Genomic DNA, 22,077 nt, shown 5'->3' with positions numbered 1-22,077 from the left:
TAAAACTTTACACACCATAATCAGGTCAGTAAACTTTATTGTGTCCCTGAAATCCCATTTAAGTGTATTTTTATAAGAACGACTCCCCATAAAATATTACTATGTTTTGATGAAACTAGAGACATGTCAAAAATTTCGGAGTCTGGGTGTTCAGATCCCCCACTGATCAATGGGGGGAGGCTCCATCTGATCATATGTGGGGGCCCTGATCAAAATTTTTGAAATGTCAAAAGTTTTTTTAAAGTGACAGTATGCATATTGAGTATATTATAGGAATATCTTAAACAGAGGTGGTAGGTGAGCAAAATTGTAAGGATCCAGGAGATATATATATATATATATAATATTTTTTTTGTGAAAATAGCCTAACACACAATGAAGTTTCTCAATCCACAGTACTCCAAGCAAACAGGATACTGTCAGGAGTGGTGACAGCGGGTAGGAAGAAGTTGCTGCCTCAGTATAAAAGAGAATGATCATGTACAGCAGGGGGCAGGGGGGATGGGGAGGGTGTAACGTACCACAATGCAGTTGGACAGTGATGATACAGCAGGGAAGGGTTAGCAGCATTTATCACTGATAGCGAATGCCCACTGGGCCCTGAGAGAAAATATTTTAAATTTTTTTTTTTTAAATATTCTAAAAACATGACAGTCCATCTAGGTACTATACAATAAAACTGCATGTGGTGTACAGTATATCTGCAGAGTGTTATAGTAGAAGCAAAGTGGGTAAAAGGTTAAGAAATCTCTTCCACATGCTGCCGGAAAAATCTCTGTGACTTGTCAGAGAAGCTGCAGGGTGACAGTCTGTGCTCTGCATGGGGGAATGGGGAAGTCGCCATCTTTTATAAGGTTTATCACCTACAGGACATCTGTATCAGATGCTCCATAGACAAACTATATACAGTCATATAATAGTCATATACAGTAATGTAACCTGTAACCTCTGTCACAGGACTCCACTCATGTCCAAATCACTAGGTTCATTAACCATATCAGCTCTGCTATGTCTTCATCACTAATCTGTTATATGTAAATTTTCACCACCCCTTCCCTGTCCAAATTGGCTGCGGAGGATAGCCAGGTAGAGCGCTCAGCTGTTGGATATGGAATAAGTGATAAACGAGATATCCAGTAACATGGCCACTTTCTTCCAGAGACAGCACCTCTCCTGTTCTCAGTTTGGGTGCGGGTTTGAAGCTCGGTTTCATTGAAGTAAATGAAGCTGAATTGTAATACCACACACAGCCTGAGCACAGGGGTGGTGCTGTTTTTGCAAGTAAGTAGCTGTGCTTTTCTAACTCTGGAAAACTCCTTTAATTTAGAGGCAGCAGTGTCACCAAGTAAGAGTGACCAAACATTTTCTGTAATGTTTGTTTGGCTGACAGCCATCTTCCCCTCCTCCTGGTCCATATACATGAACCATTGGCATGGCCAAACATTAAGGGAGAAGTCTGAGGGGAACAAGCTCAACTCACCTCTCCCCGTGCCTCTCCAGCTCTAGGCTCAGGGATCTTCATACAGCCAACATCACAACCTGCTTGATTGACTGCCCGCTCAGCCAATCAGGGACTGGTGCAGGACGCCACTGCAGTCACCGATTGGCTGAGCGGGCAATCCATCAGCCGGGCAGGCATTTTTCCCCTTGTCGTGACATCATCAGGACTCGGGGGGAAATGCCTTCCAGCAGGGGTCCCAAAGCCAGTGTAGCGGAAAGGCGTGGGCATGTGGAGAAGTAAGTTAGCATTTTGTAGTAAGTTTTCTGATGCCCAAAAATAAAAATGGCCAGACTTCTTCTTTAATGTGTTCTCTATGGAGAGTGGAGGGATAAGCTGTAGCCAGGCTATTCTGGTGCCTAATGTCTTTAGGGGAAAAAAGGGTCGGTGTAAGTCCAACACACTGACCTTCCTTACCACCGACATCATCGGCGTACAGTAGGGAGGCCACCATATATACAGTAGCTAGTCACCAGGTTCGGCCAACTTTAGTGTAAGGTGTATGGAAACAGCCATAATGGAAATTGTACGTCCTAATTTTCAACGCAAGCAAAGAAAGCTTTAATACCTGGACATGAACATTGTATATCCCCTCATGGTAAGGACTAGTACAGTGAAGGTCAGGGGTCACCGGGTTCTAGGGTCGGCATTGTGCTCCTCATACACATGTACTGAGCTGCGTCATTGGTGTTTTTTTCAGGATCTCAGTTTCTGTAATACTGAGTTTCCCGGTCAGACGTAATGTTTTGCCAACTTTGCCACGAATACCGAAATAGCTTGTCTCTGTGTTTGCAGAACCTTCTGTTATCGCTGGATCATTGATTTCTTTAGAAAACATCCTGACACACACTGATGTACAGCGGCGGGAGCTCAGTTGTTTCTGTGTTCGGGGCTCTGAATGCTTTTGGTTTCAGCTATACTTCAGTCAGACCCAGGAGACTGTCAGACTCTCTATAGTGTATAGTGGCCTCACAACTCTACCCCCCCAGGTGATATTAGGGTAGAGAGGGGTTGGGCGTGTTGGTTTTTAACTGCACAACCCTTTTGTTCTTGGAGTGATAAGCCATTGTCAAAGCTGTTTGTTATTAGCCTACCCTTCCCCCTTATGTATGGTAAAGATAACTTTGATTTGCCATAAAAAATTATATGGTGCCACTTTTTTCATTCAGAACATGACGGAAAACAAATATGATGGTGGCAGGACATGTAATGGTCGGAAAAAAAATGGATAGCGGACAAGGAAACTGTTGGAGCTGCTCGTGGCTTTGGGAACAGGCCCAGTAATTGTGGTCAGCAGGCTGGGTCAACAGGAGAATCAGCACAGTAACTGGGATGAGATAGGTATTGTAGTCAGACAGGCGAAGGGTCAGAGCAGGCAACTTCAGAGGCCGGATAGACAACAGGAGAGGCAGCACGAAAGACAGGGGTCAGACAGAAAGCATTATCTGAAAAACAGATGCCAATCAGGACACAAAAAAAATTATGTATATTATTACGTATGTAGGAATGCAACAACACTCAGGCAGGGAGGGGCAGGTGGAGCGGGTTTAAATAGGTACAGGTGGCTCTAGATTGGCAGATGTCAGTAGCAGATGGAGACAATCCATAGCAGTGACCAGAGGTGTCATTGCAGCACAGGGAGGAAGAAGGCACATAAAGGCAAAATCAGCCCCAGAACGAGCATGAAGTACACCAGTGGAATGGACAGGACAGCGCTGCCACCGGTTAGTCTCATCTAGCAGCATTATATCTCTCTACTGGTGATCTGTCTGGGTCATCTGGATCCTGCTCACTGTGTGCCCTCATATAACCACCAACTCCTAACAGTCTGGTCAGAGCGGCCTAGGTGGCAGTTCTTCGAAACCACCATCCTGCTTCTCTAAGTAATGCCTCATCCCAGAGTCGGTCAACTGGTCAAAATGTGGTTGAGTGTTTCAAAGGGCGTGCCTGTCAGTTTTTGATCTTTCACCAAGAGGTACACTGCCCAAAAGTAGCCTCTGAGGGCATTGGAGTTTATAAACACTTTCATGCCCATTATGGTAGATGCAAACCTCTCTGCCTGAGACATCACTACATGCAGAGTTTTGCAGAAATCTGACATTTCTATCTGGGTGCATGATGTTCTTTATATATGTCATATAATATAGTAATGCCCCTAGGAATAAATGAGTCAACAGAACCAGCGACCTGAAGGTCTTATGCCAAGTGCACATGATAAAACACTGATCTAAACAAGTTTAATTTTTATAGGAAAATTGATCAGTTCTTGCTTATAAAAAAACATGCCAAAATACATATAAATAGGAAACAGTTCAAATGTTTATGTAGCAGAAAAACCCGCCCCCTGGTGGTACTGTAGTTTGTCACTATCAGACTGCATTGAAAACGCAAAACCCCACTTGACCGGTGAACCCGGCGACTTCCGGCACCAGCAAGTAAACATGACAGGGTTTTACTGTATAAGAATACAAGCAAACATGAGTGTTTCCTCCTCAGGTACGGCCTATTCTGTATAAATAAATCAGCGGCATTTATATTACTGCAGTAGATGTCTGGCAGCATGCCCTCTGTATATGGCATGGCACCAATTCATCTCATTTCATCTCTGTAAGTTGCAGTAGATAAACTTACAGATGTGATATTAAAGGGATTTTACAGGCAAATCCGATTGATGGCCTATCGCTGATCAGCTGGGGGGTGCCAAGAACTGTCACTCTCATCCTATTAAGGGTATTCCAGCTCCTCTTCACCTCTGTCCAGTCCTTTGATCTTTTGTCTGTTCAGGCAGAACTAATCAATGGCCTATCCATTGAGTCACCGTGCTGCTCACATAAAAATTATGGCCTTTTTAGAATTTGCCTTGCATTTTGCAAACTTTTTTATACTGGGAAAGGGGGAGGGGAATCAAATGTGGTGGCTCAGCCAGTAGTGAAGTGCTATTTGTGATGCCAGTGCTAGTTCAGCACACAGGTGTTATGTTGGTCGGACACCGTTGCCTGAGGGGGCCCCAGAAGCTGTAAGTGGTTGCAATCCCTAGTCACTGATGGGTGGGTCTACAACATCACGGTCCTAAAGCCCAGGGAGGTAAGTATACCTTACTATTTTAAAGCACCCCCTCCTCAGGCATATTTTAAAAAGACACCCTTGCCTGGACAACCTCTGTCATGTTTAGCTGTAGATGTATGTCCAAGCTTTAGACTATCTAGTCTAAGTCTGCTAGATCGGCGCTTGTTTACTGGATCTATTAGACAGCCCAATAATCGAGCAGTAAGGGCTGCATAGACATCGTTAGCGATGTCCATGCAGCCTTTGCCCAAACACTTAATACCTTAGGTGTAAGGTACCAGATGTTTGGCCAATCGTCAACCATCAGCCACACATCGCTATTACATGTACCGAAGCGAGATTGGCACCTGATGATTTAGGTCCAAACCTAAGCCAACGATCAGCTGATTGTTGTCTCTATTACACAGAGTGATAATTGGCTGAATCAGCCCGATTCGGCCGATTATCGCTCCGTGTAATAGGGCCCTTAGTTTTAAGTTGGAAAACCTCTTTAACCTTTATTCACCAGAAATTAGCCCAGATTCATTCTTAAAGTAGGCTAACGTATAGCCAGTCTAAACTTGGACTAGACCTTGCAAACTTAGACTAAACAGTCTTCAGATTAGTCCGTTTTAGCGATGAGCAAACATCACAAAAGTTTAGGTTTGGCCACTGAACACTTGTCATTTGTCTCTTGGCTGGAGAAGTTGAATGCAGCCCTAGGGAGTCCTGGAAAACACAGCTACAGACATAGGCCATAGGCTGTATCTATGTTTTCCAGGACCCCCTATAATGCTCCACCCAACTTCTCCAGCCAGCGCGAGCCAAGTGCCGAGCATTCGTCTAGAAGTTCACTCATCGCTAGACATATTTATCAATCAGTCTGGGTCGGCACTCCCTCCCGAGTCCCCCCTAGCTTTACCCTGTCAGTATACATATTAGCTTCCCCATATAGAACACTACAACTCAATCCACTACGCTACACACAACAATTTTTCAATTCCTGAATAATTGGCGGCTTGAAAAAAGTTTACGAGCATCCGACGGCCATTTCCATCCCTCCAGTCACTGTTCTCACAGCGCCATATGTATCCTACCCGTGTAAATGTCATCATTTACATTTACCAATACTGCTAATGCTAGCTATTATTTACAGCTCGCCACTATCCATTCTGATGAGTGATAGTTATTGGATAGCGGGTGTACATGTACATTAGGCAATCATTGTTACCATCGCTCGCAAACAAACCATTAACAGTTATTAATTAGGCCTTTAGCCTTATTTACACTGGAAGACGTTCGGGGAGCGTTGTTAGTGATTGATGGCCGCTACCGGAGGGTACGAGACGGCTGACGGAAAGTGTACGGCTCCAGCTACAGGCACCAAGGTCACCGAGAAGGAAAGGAGAGTTAATAATTTGGCCCTTTTAGTGATTACAGAATGGCAATAAATTCAAGGAACTATTGTAAGTAAATTAAATTAGTCATTTTACAAGGCAAATAAAATTAATGGTCCGTGTCCTCCGCACCCGACTGTAAGATGGATCTGCTTACAGACTGGTTATAGGCATGATACTAGCATACACCAACTGGCCATAACATTGAAGCCACTACCAAAACAGCCCCGACCCATCGAGGACTGGACTTCATAAGACCTAGGAAGGTGCCCTATGGGACCTGACACCAGGGCGCTGGCGGCAGATCCTTTCAATGGGTTGTCTTATGAAGACGAGGCCTGTTCATCTGCCCTATTAGGGACATCAAAGTGATGGTTTACTCTCTTGGGACCCAGTCTAGGAACCAGAACGAAGAGTTAATCTGTACCAATGGCTTCCTCCAGCTGTCTGTGTATTAGAAGAACAATTCATTTTGTTTCCCAATTTGTACCCCCCCCCCCCCTTTCCTTTAAGGGTTATTCCCTTAACTAACATAGTTATACTGGTAGGGTTCATCAAGCTTAATATTTTTGCAAGTAAATTCATTTAGCAAACCTTCCATTTTGACTCTCATTGTCTAGTTTACCGACCACCACTCTGCTCTGAAAGCACTAGTTGGACTGTATATATATATATATATATATATATATATATATATATATATATACCCGCTAGACCACTTTTTTTTACAGCAGATTGGTGGTTGGTAACCTAGACAACAAGAGTCAACAATGGAAGGTAAAGAGCACAAATATTAAGCTTGACGAACGCTACAAGTAGAAATTAGAGAAGGTGGAGACAGCCCAAGGACGACCATAGTCTGTATCCATGTTTTCCAATTGGTCCTCAGGCTTCTTCACCTTCTCCAGACATGGCCCATGCAGCGGGCCCTATTACACGGTGCGATAATCGGCAGAATCAGGCCAATTTGGCCGATTATCGCTCCATGTAATAGAGACAACGATCAGCGGATGAAATGAGCTGATCGTTTCTTTAGTCCAAGACCTAAAATCAACGATATAACAATGTTCGTGCAGCCCTTGCAAAACGATTATCAAGCCGTGTAATAGCAGATCGGTGCTCATCTACATTATTGATCGGGCCGTAATTGGCCTGTGTAATAGGACCCATATACCTTGGACTATAGTTGGCCATATCTGCTACTCGCGGCAGGTTCGGCCATCAATTTAAGGTGTATGGGGCTCTCCCTAACCACCACCAACAGATGACATTGGTGTAAATAGGGGTCGGGCATGATGGAAAATCACTGGAGTTCTCTCGCTTCGGCTTATGCCTCCCCAAAGAGAACACATGAATAGAGATGAGCGAACCTGGAGCATGCTCGAGTCGATCCGAACCCGAACTTTCGGCATATGATTAGCGGTGGCTGCTGAACTTGGATAAAGCCCTAAGGCTATGTGGAAATCATGGATATAGTCATTGGCTGTATCCATGTTTTCCAGACAACCTTAGAGCTTTATTCAAGTTCAGCAGCCATCGCTAATCAAATGCCGATCGTTCAAGTTCGGATCGACTCGAACCCGAACCCGGTTCGCTCATCTCTACACATAAACACTTGTCCATGCCAAACGCTCCTCTGTATAGAGAGGATGGGTGACAGACTGGAGACATAACTAATCGTTAGGCCATCAGTTATTGAAGGTGTATGGCAACCCTAAGAACTTTAAGGTCAGGTCAACATCTTGAATGTGTTCCTCAAATATTTCCTGGACCATTCTTTTCAGCATTGCAGAGGGCGTTATCCTTCATGGCCGCTGCCATGAGGGAATACCAGGGCCATGAAGTGGTATACACGGCCTTCACCAACGTTTAGGTAGGTGGTATTTGTCAAAGTAACATCCATCTGATGCCAGGACACAAGGTATTCCTTACTTTTTCATATAGCGCACGCTGGTGCCATCTCATCCCCAGGTAAGTGATGCCCATACCCCCCAGCCATCCACACGATGTAGAAGGAAATGGGATGCATCGGACCAGGCCACCTCATAGTCCAGTTACGATGTTTAATGCCAATTGTAAGCACAGGGGTCATCTAGGGTACCCTGACTAGTCTATGTATGCAAAACGCTAAAAGAATAAGGATGGAAATGGTGACTTTCTGCTCACAAGGTCATGTATGAATGACTTCACTAAGGATCCCAAATGAATAGGAGCTCTGGGTTGTAATCCCATTCTACCATGTGGATATATAAAGAAGACACACAAGGCTACATTTTTTCTCTTTTACACCATTTGCACATTTTGGGTAAATCCTGAAAGGAAATGGATGTCACGCTGCCTGACCCCGGGTCACTCCGCACTTAGGAAACCTTTTCTTAGAAGCTGAGATTCCATTCCTGGACAGAATCGATGATGAATCAATACTAGTTGTGTGTATGATTAATGTGTATGACCAATATCTGAAGGAGCGGAAAGCCTTAAACAATCTTATGAACAAGAACCATTTGGAACATGAAATATGCAGCATGTAGTGTTTGAGCTTTGGCACCACCTACAACAATAAGGCACACGGTTTTTGTTAAAAAAAAAAAAAAAAATGAAAAGAAAAAATCTATTTTTTTCATAGTTTACTTTTTGGCATTTTTATATTTTTATGTTAAATATATTTTTAAAGAATTTTTGGTGACATTTTTGCTTATTTTCCATTTTTCTATGTATATTATAAAATAATGCTCATATGATGCAGGTTTCATTCTCACCACTGGGGCTAAACCTAAGCTGAGACTTCCTGTAGTGAGGAGGCTGCTGTAAAGTGATCTATACAGCATTGCAGCGTCATGTGACACCAGTAGGTATAGGAGACAATAGCAGCTCCCTGTGGAATGATCTCGTCAAAGGTCAAAGAGCATGCCCAGTGATGCTTCACATTCATCTCAAGGGGATTGTCTATTGTCTTCTATGTCCATGAGGCTTGCTGTAAAGCAGGTTACTAAATACTGTTAAGAACAGCCCAGGCAAGATGGCAACCCCCATAACAATGAACAAAACGTAAATAAAAAAAAATAATTACAGTCAGAAAATAGAAACAGATTCAAATAAAAAAAATAACTTTTTGAAAAAAAAAATCTAATTCTAATCAGTAAAAGAAAATTTAGGTGACCCGTTGCCTTTAAAGGGGTTATCCAGCGCTACAAAAACATGGCCACTTTCCCCCTACTGTTGTCTCCAGTTTGGGTGGGGTTTTAAAACTCAGTTCCATTGAAGTCAATGGAGCTTAATTGCAAACTGCACCTGAACTGGAGACAACAGTAGGAGGAAAAGTGGCCATGTTTTTGTAGCGCTGGATAACCCCTTTAAGGGCAATATGAAATGTGTGCTTTGCTTTATGTTGGCATTGTGGGATCCCTGGCTTTTTTCTTACATCTTTTCCAACATGCTACTCTATAGGACTTGGAAACAAACAATTTTCATGATTGTAATAAAACAAAAAAATTGAATAAAAAACTTGAAGGGGTTGTTCGGGTTTATATCATTTATGCCAACACCACGCCCCTTTGTTAAGGGGGGTGGTGGTGCACTGGCACCTATAGAGAGTAAACAGAGCCAGAAGCCTCGTCCTGTCTACTGTATAGCGGGGCTGTGGGTTACTGCAGCTCAGCTTTCTTTCAGAAACAGCACCACCCCTGTCCTTGGGTTGTGTGTGGTATTGAAGTTCAAATCCATTAAAGTTAATAGAGCTGAACTGTAATACCACACCCAACCTGAGGACAGGGGTGGTGCTGTTTTTGGAAGAATTTTTTTCAAATCCTGGATAAAACTAAGAGGGAAATCAAACTGCTGTAAAGTAGAATTGTCTTGGTTGCCCCTAGCAACCAATCAGATTCCACTTTTCATTCCTCACAGATTCTTTGAAAAATGGAAAGTGGAATCTGATTGGTTGCTAGGGGCAACTAAGACAATTCTACGTTACTCCAGTTTGATAACTCCCCCCCTAAGATTTCTAACAAATATGCTTATACTTAGGTGAAATTTCCGATAATATGGAACACGTTTTCCCAATTTACCATGTTATTCCAACATGAAATACTTAAAATTCTGTTTTCGAAAGTTATTCCACCCAACCTGATACAAACTACAAATGGGAAGCCCAATGTTTGTCTACTGAGAACCACTGAGACAGTCCTAAGTACTGTATGTACTAAGGTAATTTCTACAAAGTGATAGCGATGTGTACATAAGATACTATTCACATGGGGCTCACGAGGTGGATTCAAAGCCAGGAAGATAAGAAAGGTATGAGATAGTGTAATAATACAACGCAGCCGGCCCATGGAGGCCAATATTCCTATAGACTTCACGTTACTTCAGGTTACTCAAGGTGTATTACATAACAACAAGGCCTTAACATCAAATACAACTAACTCAATATTCCACCTGTATATTACTAGCTGTAGGGGGGAACAAATAGAAAAAAATACCATATACAGTTCACACTTCTATACTTTTAGCAATGATTGAGCATTTATTATCTTTCATGCCTTGTACCTTTTCCTTGCCTGTGGTCTCCAATTTATTGCCCTTGAAAGGTTTTCAAATCAACTGTTGTCAGTAAAGTATACTTAAAAATCTCCAGTCTTCCAGTACTTATCTGCAAAAAACACTGCAGAGACACCGACACGTGTCTCAACATCAGTGAGCTAGCCAGACCTTCCTCTGGGAAGCAACAACCAAGCCAAGAAATGTCTCCAGTCAAGGAAACCACCCAAGCAAGGTATCCATCCACAGACAGCTGTTTTGGGGTATTTGCCCCTCATCAGTGTGGAGTAGGATTCTGGCTAGTGGAAGCAATGCCTAGTAAGTGAATGCAAAAGAACGCTACTTGACCTCAGGGAGATCAATCAAAACACTGCAGAGACACCATCACGTGTCTCGACGTCAGTGTATTCTAGAACATTGCCCCCTGGGAAATCAAATATGCAAAAATCACTGCAGAGACATCACGTGTCTCGACATCAGTGAGCTAGCCAGACCTTCCTCCGGGAAAGAACAACCAAGCGCAAGCGGGGTATTTGCCCCTCAAAATACCTACTCTGATGAGGGGCAAATACCCCGAAAAAGCTGTCTATGGATGTATACCTTGCTTGGGTGGTTTCCTTGACTGAAGACATTCCTTGGCTTGGTTGTTCCTTCCAGGAGGAAGGTCTGGCTAGCTCACTGACATCGAGACATGTGATGGTGTCTCTGCAGTTTTTTTTGCATATTTGATTTCCCGGGGGCAATGTCTTAGAAAGCACTGACGTCGAGACACGTGATGGTGTCTCTGCAGTGTTTTGGTTGATCTCCCTGAGATCAACCAGCATCCTTTTGCATGCACTTTTTAGACATTGCTCCCACTAGCCTGAATCTTACTCTACACTGATGAGGGGCAAATACCCCGAAACAGCTGTCTATGGATGGATACCTTGCTTGGGTGGTTTCCTTGACTGAAGACATTCCTTGACTTGGTTGTTCCTTCCCGGAGGAAGGTCTGGCTAGCTCACTGACGTTGAGACAAGTGATGGTGTCTCTGCAGTGTTACATCTTAGATTTCCCAGAAGGCAATGTCCTAGAATACACTGACGTTGAGACACGTGATGGTGTCTCTGCGGTGTTTTGGTTGATCTCCCTAAGGTCAACCAGCGTTCTTTTTAGTACTTATCAGTTGCTGTATGCCCTGCAGGAAGTGCTGTATTCTTTCCAGTCTGATATACTGCTCTCTGCTGCCACCTCTTTCCATGTCAGGAACTGTCAAAAGCAGGAGAGGTTTTCTATAGGGATTTGCTGCTACACTGGACAGTTCCTGACATGGACAGAAGTGGCAGCAGAGAGCACTGTGTCAGACTGGAAAGAATATGCCACTTCCTGCAGGGCATACAGCAGCTGTACTGGAAGACTTGAGATTGTCTAATAGAAGTAATCTACAAATCTATATACCTTTCTGACACCTACTGATTTGTTCCCCTCCTTTTTTTTGTATTTCCTCAATCATGTTTTTACTCATTGACTGCTCCATAGAAATTGCCCAGCGTTCCACACCTCGAGGCTCTTGTCCTATAGCAGTCACTGTATCCATACAGCCTCTTAGGGCCCTATTCCACCGGACGATTATCGTTCAGATTATCGTTAAATCGTTTGAATCTAAACGATAATCGTTCGGTTGAAATGCAGTTAACGATTAACGACCGAACGAGAAATCGTTGATCTCTTTATAAGACCTGGACCTATTTTTATCGTTGCTCGTTCGCTAAACGTTCGCATATCGTTCGCATTGAATAAGATGTCGTTTGGTCGTTCACAGTAGAGACGAACGCAATAGCGAAGAAATCGCGAAGAAGAAACGATCGCAAATGCGATCATAAGTAACGATTATCGTTCCATGGAAATGAGTGAACGTTTTCAGGTCTTTCGCAATAGCGGTCGTTTGAGATTGTTAAACGTTAACGATTATGCGAACGATAATCGTCCGGTGGAATAGGGCCCTTAGGCTGGTTTCACACATGGCAGTTTTTGTGCCAAAATCAGAAGTGGATTCAAATGGGATGGAAAATATAAAGTGAGGCCTTGTAATTCTCGTTCCTGTTGGATCCACTTCTGGATTTGACACAAAAACGTCCATGTATGAAACCAACATTATAAGACTGAAAAATATTAGCATCTCCTACAACGGACTCACATACACCCTTAGCATAGCTGTACTGGGGGTCAGTAGACCTTGATCTCACATAGTGGGGCCTTCTCTATGTTACCAGACACGAAATGAATACAACTAACAATGTAAAGGATGAAAGAATTAGTAGACGACTATCAATGCTTTTGATAGTCGCCTGATTTTTACTTTGAAATTTAGGACAATGTATATCTTATCTAAGGCAAATATGGGCCGATGTATTCCCCTTTACAATAAGGTATTGAAAATCAGGAGCAAGCATATCATAACGGGGCAGTCACACTGGGGCCAAATAGTTAAAGGAGTTTTCCAGCCTAAAATAATTGATGGCCTATCCTAAAGACAATCAGTATCAGGCTATCAGTAGCTGATCACCAGCGAGCAGCTGTTCTGGTGAGCTGGATATGAACACCGTGTATGGAGCCAGTAGACTTGGCTCTCTACCCTGTGTAGCGTCCATGCCAGGTTCATGTAGCTTTTACTTCCATTAGCTATAAAGGGAAACTGAAAGCAGAGATTGTACATATACTGTATCCATGCTGCCAGTTTAAGGTTACCTATAATATGAGCAGTGTGTCAGTACTTTTAGATTCCTTTTCCTGAAGGACGTCCGTTTCAGAAAATAGGTCCAAACATTATAGGACATGTCCTATTTTTGTCCATAATTCTGGCACGGATGCTCCATAGAGCCCTATGGGAGCATCCGGAATTCCAGATGTCTATCCCAAATCTGGCCGAAATTCTGGTTGTGCTACCTAGAGTGGTGTCCAACTATTTTTTTCAAGTAATTGTACCTTGAATAAAAAAAAGCAGGAACTTATTTATACTTACCAGTCCCACGGCCACCAGCTGTCATTTTCGTCTGGAATCTTCCAGCTGCAACATTAGGGCCTGGCCGAGCAATTGCCTGCTCAGGCAGGCAGGGACCGGGGTAATGTCCAGCCCCAGTCACTGATTGGCTGAGCAGGCAATCGCTTGCCCTTTAAGAGAAGCTTTTCACTGTCCATAAGGCTGCACCTAAAATATATTAGTAGGGCATAAAGGGGGGCTCTATACTAAACCAGTCAGGAGTAGGGACCAATATATTGTTGTGTAAGGGCCCCCTACTGCCATGAAAAACAGATCTAGAAAAATATATGTAACATATGAAATGATTTCTGCTTAAACGGCAGTAATCTGTCTGGGCTGTGAACCAGAGAGGAAGGACTAAAGAAACACTTACCGTAATACACGGACTGTTCTGTTAGTAAATTTCAGATTTGTGACCCCTAAAAGGAATTTAAAAAACAGTTTAGAAAGTTATATCTATTTCTATGAGTGAGTTACATGCAACAAGCTACAAGTCAGAGCATGACGATGTGTATAAAGCCCTGTTCAGACTGGATGATAGGTGGTAAGAATAATCCTTACAGTACAGTCAATGGGGAGGAGTATCCAGGAGACAGTTTAATGTGAAACTTTTTGTGCATTTCCATTCAGGAAATTATCTTTATAATCTAACAATTGTGATTGTGGAAAAAGTTTTTCATGGCACTTGTCCTTTAAGTCATCTTTGACCCCAGGATGCACTGTCCCCTGGCCCCTTTCTGCCCTTGCAATGTACCGCCTGGCCCGGGCTGCATCTCCCGTGCGTGACGTCACCTGACCCGACAGTCTTCTTCCTTATTGGATGTGTGCACCACAACCTGCCTGCGACCCTATCTTGCCGTGGCCCCGCCTCCATCCCAGTGAACACCGCTGTGAACTTCAGCTAATTGTTGTTACAAAGGCCTGTCCTGCAGTTTGGTAACTATTCTCCCTGCAGCATTTAGTGTACTGTTACTATTAGAAGGCCTCAGCAAAAGCCAAAAGTAAGGGGAGGTAAGGGTGGACAGCTTCCTAAAAGTAATAATAGAGTAAGGGAGAGGCGGGGGCTGCATTTTGATTTCACCTCAGGGTGCAGAAAAGCTAGGATGGGCCCTGGATCAGTGACTATCATCCATGGCTCTCATTAGTAAGAATTGGATCCACACACACACACATATATATATATATATATATATATACTGTATATATATATAATCAGAAGGTGTGATATAGCTGTCTCTACTCTAACATGCAGTTACAGCTATCGATGCCAAGGGGGAGAGCACAGTGCCAGAAAGCCACTTTTTACTGACAAGACGCTCAGCTTTGTAGGAAGGTTTCTACAAGCCAGCTCCACCCAGAGCAGGGTACTGGGACTCATACTACCCCAGAGGACGGGAACCCGACACTGTGGGCTAGAAGACGGTTAGGTGAGATAAATGGGATTCCATACATGAGTATGAGGATTCTTCAACACTATAGAGACACTTCACCACATCCCGGCAGAGTACGTAGTACATTAGGCAAGTGGCACTTCTATCCAGTATCTGACACCTACTACTGTTTCTTCTATTAACTCACCTACTTCACTGTTGGATCAGTATTATTCATTGTTGCATTAAGTACCTGAGTGCTGTGTTTTTTTGTTTTTTTTTTTACAATTCTTTATTTGTCTTTTTGTACGACAAAACAACATGTACCAAATAATGTAGATATTGTAAAGGGGATTCTGAGTGCTGTTTGTGACTTTTTTTTTTACCTTTTCTAATGGTCCTTTTACACAGAGTGATTATCATTGGAATTTTCACGATAACGATCGTATTTGAGAGATAATCGTCTCCTGTAAACAGCAAATGATGAAGCGATGTTCTTAAATCATCATTGGTCAATCACTGAAAATTCGCAGATCACTTGGTCTTAACAGTCTTTCACCGATTCCTCTTATGTGTGTGATAGGCTTAAGCGATCTTAAAACGATCGCAATAACAATTTTTTCAAACGATATATGGTTCCGTCGAAACGCTGTTTGTCATAAAAAAAACACATTGTTACTTCGAAATCGTTAATCGTTCGATTGGGTGAATTATCGCTCCGTGTAAAAGGACCATAAGTAAAATTTGAAAATTGCTTAAAGTGGGGCTCTCTGAATCTCAGAGTCATCTCTGCCGCCGCACTTGCACCTACACCTCACACGCCACCTTAGTTCTAATCAAGGTCCGGTTGTCGTGTTTCCGGGGGTGGGTGTTACCGCTCCTGGCCACCGTGACAAGTAGCCTCCAAAACACCAGAACCCACTAGCAGGCCCAACATTAGTTCCAGCGACCCGGGCAATGGCAATTTGGTAAGTGGGCAATTCCTTGTGCCATCACCAACTCCAAGAAGTGCTGCGCCAATGGACTGGGGTCTGTTTGAGTGGTGGCAGTGGGCATGCAGGGAAGTGGATATAGTTTTTTTTTCTATTTTACAGCAGCTTGACTATAATAATTTTAAAAAAAATACTCCGTGGAATATCCCTTTTAATTTCCTCCCGCCATCAGATATTGGTGTTTACTAGCTACCATAGAAATTTGATGGCTGAACATTCTGCTAAGAATAGCTGTAAAACGGCTATGAGCAGCATTATTGTACGTATCCCTCTCGGAAGGTCATCCTTAATAAGATTTCAACGAACTTACGTAAAATAAAAGCAATTTTTGCACCAGCTTAGGAAAGGTGGAGCACTGTCTGAACATTCAATAAGCCATACGTCTTTCCTCAATTAACCTAATACTTGTAAAATTTTACTGCCTTAAGACATTGTTACGTTGCCGGAAATATAATGTAATGTCCAATCTTAGTTTCAATAGTTTTTATTGAAGAAATTTTTTTGGTATAAACAGTTTGAGAATATTGAGCAGAGAGATACAATCTTACTGTAACATAAATTTCAGTTTACAAGTTTACATACAAAGATGTGGTACATCTCTTAGATTTAGAATAGTTCTTTCATAGAATCAGTGGTTAATAGATTTCGTTACATGTCTTTGAATGAACAAATTAGTTACAGTGAAAACATAAAACAGAAAACAAAAAAAACAAAACAAAACAATGGCTGTATAGCCAACAGTGGTATGCAGTAAGAAGTTGTTGTTGAGCATCGGTTAATAAGGTCTCATCTGGCGCAACAATATTAGGATATTGTTGAAATATTATATGTCATGAGTTAGAGAGGGTATAGATAGTAAATTCTGAGTCTACCTATGGAGGAGGGTTTATGCAATGAGTGGAGTTCATCCATGGAGACCATTCCTCTACAAATTTGGAGTATCGCATTGAGCCCAAGGCAATGATACGTTCATAGATAAAGGTATTATTGATGGAGTCAATAACTTCGTTCAGTTTAGGAGATTCAGGATTTTTCCAATGCCTGACCAGTACGATTTTTGATATAATCAGGAATTTACAACAAAAGGGTCTAAAACGGTGTGGTAGGCTCTCCATATTAATCAACAGTAAAGCAAATTGGGGGGACCAGGAAAGGGGAATAGGTATTACTGATTGCAAGAGGTCTCTGCATTTTTGCCAATATGAAATAATAACTGGGCACGACCATAGAATATGTAAAAGGGAACCTCTCTCAGAGCAGAGTCTCCAGCAGCAATCTTCAACGTTGGGGTATATGGTTGCTAGTTTAGCTGGAGTATAGTACCAACGAAGGATTGTCTTGATTGCCGACTCTACATGCGAGCTGCATCTAAGATGTTTGTGGATACAACGGAAAGCGCTATGCCAATCAGAATCTAGAAAAGTTATGCTTAATTCTTGTTCCCATGATTTCAGTGGGTGGGTTTTATTAAATTGTCCAACTGATTCTAGTTTGGCATAGAGATATTTTAGGCCTTTCCCACCAGAAGAATAATAGGAGGAAATTGCAGAATCATAGAACAGACCAGAGGGGGTCAAGTCTTTTAATTTATGGCGGATTTGAAAATACTTAAAAAGATCTGTTCTTGGTAAGTTATATTCTTTCATTAGTTGGGTGTACGGCTTGAGGAGGCCTTCTGCATATAGGTGGGTTACTTGTGTTATACCTTTATCAGACCAACTTTTTAGATCTATGTCTGGGATTGAATCTTGAATAAATTGCATAGGGAGGTCTGCTTTGGCTAGAGGTGTTGAGTTACTACTTAATTTATGGAATAGACGCCATGCGTATATAGAAGCTTTGATTATCGGGGGTCGGGGAGTAGATAGGGTGTCTGACCAGAAGGGTTGCAATAAGAGAGATTTAAGTGAAGAGGGATGAGCATAGTGGGCTTCTATGCCAACCCAAGGGAAAGAGGTGTCATTAGTCCACCACTTACGAAGTATGGATACAAGCGTTGTAATATAGTAATTTTTAAGGTTGGGAACTCCCAAGCCGCCAACAAATCTATGTTTCTGCATAATATTTGAGGCTACTCTTGCCTTGTTATTGGCCCATACCAATTTACCAACAATCTTTTGTAGGTTAGTGAAGAAAGAATTAGGCAGGGAAATGGGTAATGTGCGGAAAAGATAGAGAGCTTTAGGCAGTACAAACATCTTAAAGGCAGCTATTCTGCCCATCCATGAGAGTTCAAATTTAAGAAGAGATTGTGAATCAGAATTAATTTGGCGGAGTAATGGTTCGTAGTTGGCTTTAAATAAAGATTTGAAGGATGGAGTAAGGGATATACCAAGGTAAGTTATGCTCTTAGGGCACCATTCTAAGTTAAAGCGAGATCGTATTATTGTTTCGGAGATGGGGGGGATGTTAAGGGGTAGTAGTTGGGATTTTTGTGTGTTAAGGTGGTAATAAGAGATTGAGCTGAAATGTTCTATGATTTCCATTGATCTGCTTAGGGATGGGATTGGGTTGGTTAGTGTTAATATTATGTCGTCTGCGTAGAGTGAAATTACGTGAGAGGCTTTACCTATGGGGATTCCAGAAATGGTTGGGTCGCTACGCAGTGCTTGGGCTAGGGGTTCGATTGAGAGAACAAAAATTAGAGGGGAAAGGGGACAGCCCTGGCGAGTTCCGTTGGAAATCCCAAATGATTCGGAGAGGGAACCGTTTGCGAATATCCGGGCTGAGGGAGATGAGTATAGGGCAGTGATGGCCGAAAAAATTGGACCAGCAAAACCAAACTTTTTGAGAGCCGAGAAGGCGTAGGACCAGTTCACACGGTCGAACGCCTTCTCGGCATCTAGGGAGACCGCCACGGCTGGGAGCTTGGAATTTTCTATATGAGAGATGATATTAAGAATTCTTCGGGAGTTATCGTATGCCTGTCTGCCCTGAATGAAACCTACTTGGTCAGTATTAATTAATGTTGGAAGGATTGGGGCTAGGCGGGATGCTAATAATTTTGAGTATATTTTAAGATCTGAATTAAGAAGGGAAATTGGTCGGAAGTTTTGTGGGATATCTGAGGGTTTCCCTGGCTTTGGTATTGTGACTATTAAGGCATTTAGGTTTTCATCTGGGAAGTGGCCCAACTGCATCACCTGTTGGAAGAAGTTGGTTAGGTAGGGAGTTAAGAGAATGCTAAATTTCTTATAATAACTATTGGTGAACCCATCTGGGCCTGGAGCCTTGTCGTGAGGGAGAGAGTGAATAATTTTTAGAATTTCGGAGGAGGTAATAGAAGCATTTAGGGTTTGGAGATGTTGTTGACTAAGTGAGGGGAGGTGTAAGTTAGATAAGAATTGTTGAATTGCTTTCTCTGAAGGGGGGGGTAGAGATGGGTCTTGTTCAAGGTTATATAATGAGGAATAGTAGTCCTTAAATCTATTAGCTATGTCTAGAGGGGAATAAAGAAGGGCATTGGAATGTGATTGTTTGATGTGTGGGATACGAGATCTAGTGTGGCGAGCTTTAACTCGTGCGGCCATTAGTTTGCCTGATTTGTTACTCTGTGAGTAGTAAGTAGCTTTTAATTTTCGGAAGCGTTTTTCGTATGATAGTAACATAGCGTTTCTAAGATCTATTCTTAGGTTTCTTATCCTTTCAGCTAAGGCTTGAGTAGGTGAGGATTTATTTTCCTTCTCTAATATCTCTATATCCTGTAAAATTTTTGTGACCACAGCTTCCCTCGCTCTCTTTGCTTGAGCACCGTATTTGATAAACGATCCTCTGATGTATGCTTTGTGTGTATTCCACAACAAAGCAGGATCAGTGGTAGAGGGGGAGTTTATTTCAAAGAATTCCTCTAGATCCTTTTGCAGGGCGGAATGATATTGGGGGTGAGATAGTAAAAATGGGCTGCAGCGCCAGAGAAAAGTCTGGTCATCTGCAGAAGATTCAGCTATAGTGAGTGAAATAGGGGCGTGGTCCGACCACTTAATGAATTCAATGGAGGTTGCTCTAGAGAGCGAGAGAAGTCGCCTGTCTACTATAAACATGTCGATTCTGGAGTATGAGTTATGAACAGTTGAATGGTATGAGAAATCTTTTTCCATAGAATGATGTATTCTCCAGATATCAAAGAGCTCCTCTTTGTGCCATGTATCTCCCAAAGAGGTGTGGGAGCGGGCTGCAGAAGAGGTATCAACCTCAGGATTAGAAGTTAAATTAAAGTCTCCGCAGAGGAGTAGGTTGCCATATTTTAGCTTTTTAGCTTTTTGTACAATTTTGTTTACAAAGCTAATTTGCCTTTGGTTGGGGGCATATAGTGCTACTAGAGTGACTTTCATTTCGTTTAGTGAGCACAATAAAATAATATATCGGCCATTGGGATCGGCTATAATTTTTTGTTGTATAAATGTAACTGTATTTTTAATTGCGATCATCACTCCCCTAGTTTTTTTGCTATTAGTGGAGTGAAAAATGTTAGGAAATGAATGATGATGTATTCTTGGGATATCCTTGTCAAGTAGATGAGTCTCTTGTGCGCATAACACATCACAAGCCAAGGATCTAGCCTCATCCCATAAGTATGTCCTTTTGTGGGGACTGTTAAGACCTCTCACATTCATACTAACAAACTTAATAACCATTACGTTTCAAAAATAAAGATGAAAAAGTATAGTAGGTAGTTATAGTTATAGTAGTTGGGTGGAGTTGCCTCCCAGCGAGGGCATTCCAACCTTATATGGCACCAGGGAGAATTGTAGTTAGAATCTTGTGCATACCTAACAACCAAATAAAGGAGTAACAGAGAAACAGAAATTAACACAGATACCACATATGTGGAAACTAAGAAAAGAAATGTGTTGGCAGAAAGAATCAGATGCCAACTAGGTGTGGAGGGGGGAATGTTCATACCCAAAACCTGTTACAGAGTTGGTAGGTAGTGTTAGCACGAACACCGCTTTGATCATGGTTTCTTGGGGATTCTCTCCCATTCTTGTGGAACTGTGGATGGACGAGGAGAGGAGGCTGTCTCTGCCGAAGGAAGTTGGATGTTCCATTTTTGCAGTAAACGATAGCCATCTTCCAGGTTGGCAATTAGATGGGTAGAGTTGTTGCGTCTGATAAGTATTTTCACAGGGAAACCCCATCTGTAAAGGATTTTGTTTTGTCTCAGGGCTGTAGTGATAGGCAGAAGCTGTCTGCGTAGCTGCAGCGTTGCTGCTGAGAGGTCAGTGAAGAGTTTAATCTTCTGAAATGGGGATGGTAAGGTAGCATTTTTTCTGGAGAAGTCCATGAGGCGTTCTTTGACAGTGTAAAAGTGTACTCTTACTAATACATCTCTTGGAATGTCCTCTCCCAAGTTTTGGGGTTTGGGCACACGATGTGCTCTGTCTATCTCCAAGTCCCTAGTGGAACAATTGGGTAGTACAGCTTTAATTAGAGACTGAACATAGGCAGATAGTTCAGCCGGGGGGATTGACTCGGGCACTCCTCGAATTTTTACATTGTTCCTTCTATTGCGGTCTTCCATATCCGCCATCTTGGTGCGCAAAGCTTTGACCTCATTTTCAAGGTCATTATGAGCATCTATTAGGGAATTGTGTGACTTGGTAAGAGTGCTTATTTTTGTCTCACAGTGATCCATTTTCTCACCTAGTTCATCTACTGCAGTTTGAACAGGAGCAATATAGGATGCCATGTCAGCATGCCAGGATTGGCGCAGGGCCATGTAATGTCCAATCTTAATGTTATTACTTGGCTCGGATACAAGTCTTAATTAGGTGATTTCCATTGCATTACGGTGGATTTTCAATTACAAACAGAGAAATATCCTCCATCTTCAGCAAGATTATCTCACATTTACCATCCTGTGAATGGGAAATTCTCTTCTGGCAGAAAAGCTAGGGTGATTCTATCAAACCATTAATAGATATGACCTGTGTAATGATGGTTGCTTTATCTTACTGGTCTACACCCAATTTATGACATATATGTAACCAAAATGCTGCCGCCATGTGGTTGGATGACTGCATGACACACTAAGGTACTTAGAATGTGAGAGGGAAGCTTGATATCTAATGGTTTAGACCAGTGATGTCAAACTCTGGCCCGTGGTGCCATTATTTTTAGCCCGCCAGGCAATTCAGAGTTTGAATTACATCTGGCCCGCCATGGCTACAATATAATTGACTACTGGAAAGGGCTGGCTACTATATGAGACTACTAAGGA

The 22,077-nt window shown here is 42.4% G+C and overlaps 1 protein-coding gene across 1 annotated transcript in view; it reads right to left on the bottom strand.

Annotated features, from left to right (window-relative positions):
- PC (pyruvate carboxylase) overlaps window positions 1–22,077 on the bottom strand; it is a 363,791-nt gene that overhangs the window by 316,059 nt on the left and 25,655 nt on the right. Inside the window, exon 2 of the mRNA XM_069965255.1 lies at window positions 13,869–13,914. The gene's annotated coding sequence lies outside the window, so the exon portion shown is untranslated. The remainder of the gene's footprint in view (window positions 1–13,868; window positions 13,915–22,077) is intronic.

The sequence above is a fragment of the Dendropsophus ebraccatus genome, chromosome 4 (assembly GCF_027789765.1).
Source record: "Dendropsophus ebraccatus isolate aDenEbr1 chromosome 4, aDenEbr1.pat, whole genome shotgun sequence".
Lineage (NCBI taxonomy): Eukaryota > Metazoa > Chordata > Amphibia > Anura > Hylidae > Dendropsophus > Dendropsophus ebraccatus.
This window is presented reverse-complemented; position numbering and strand designations above follow the sequence as displayed.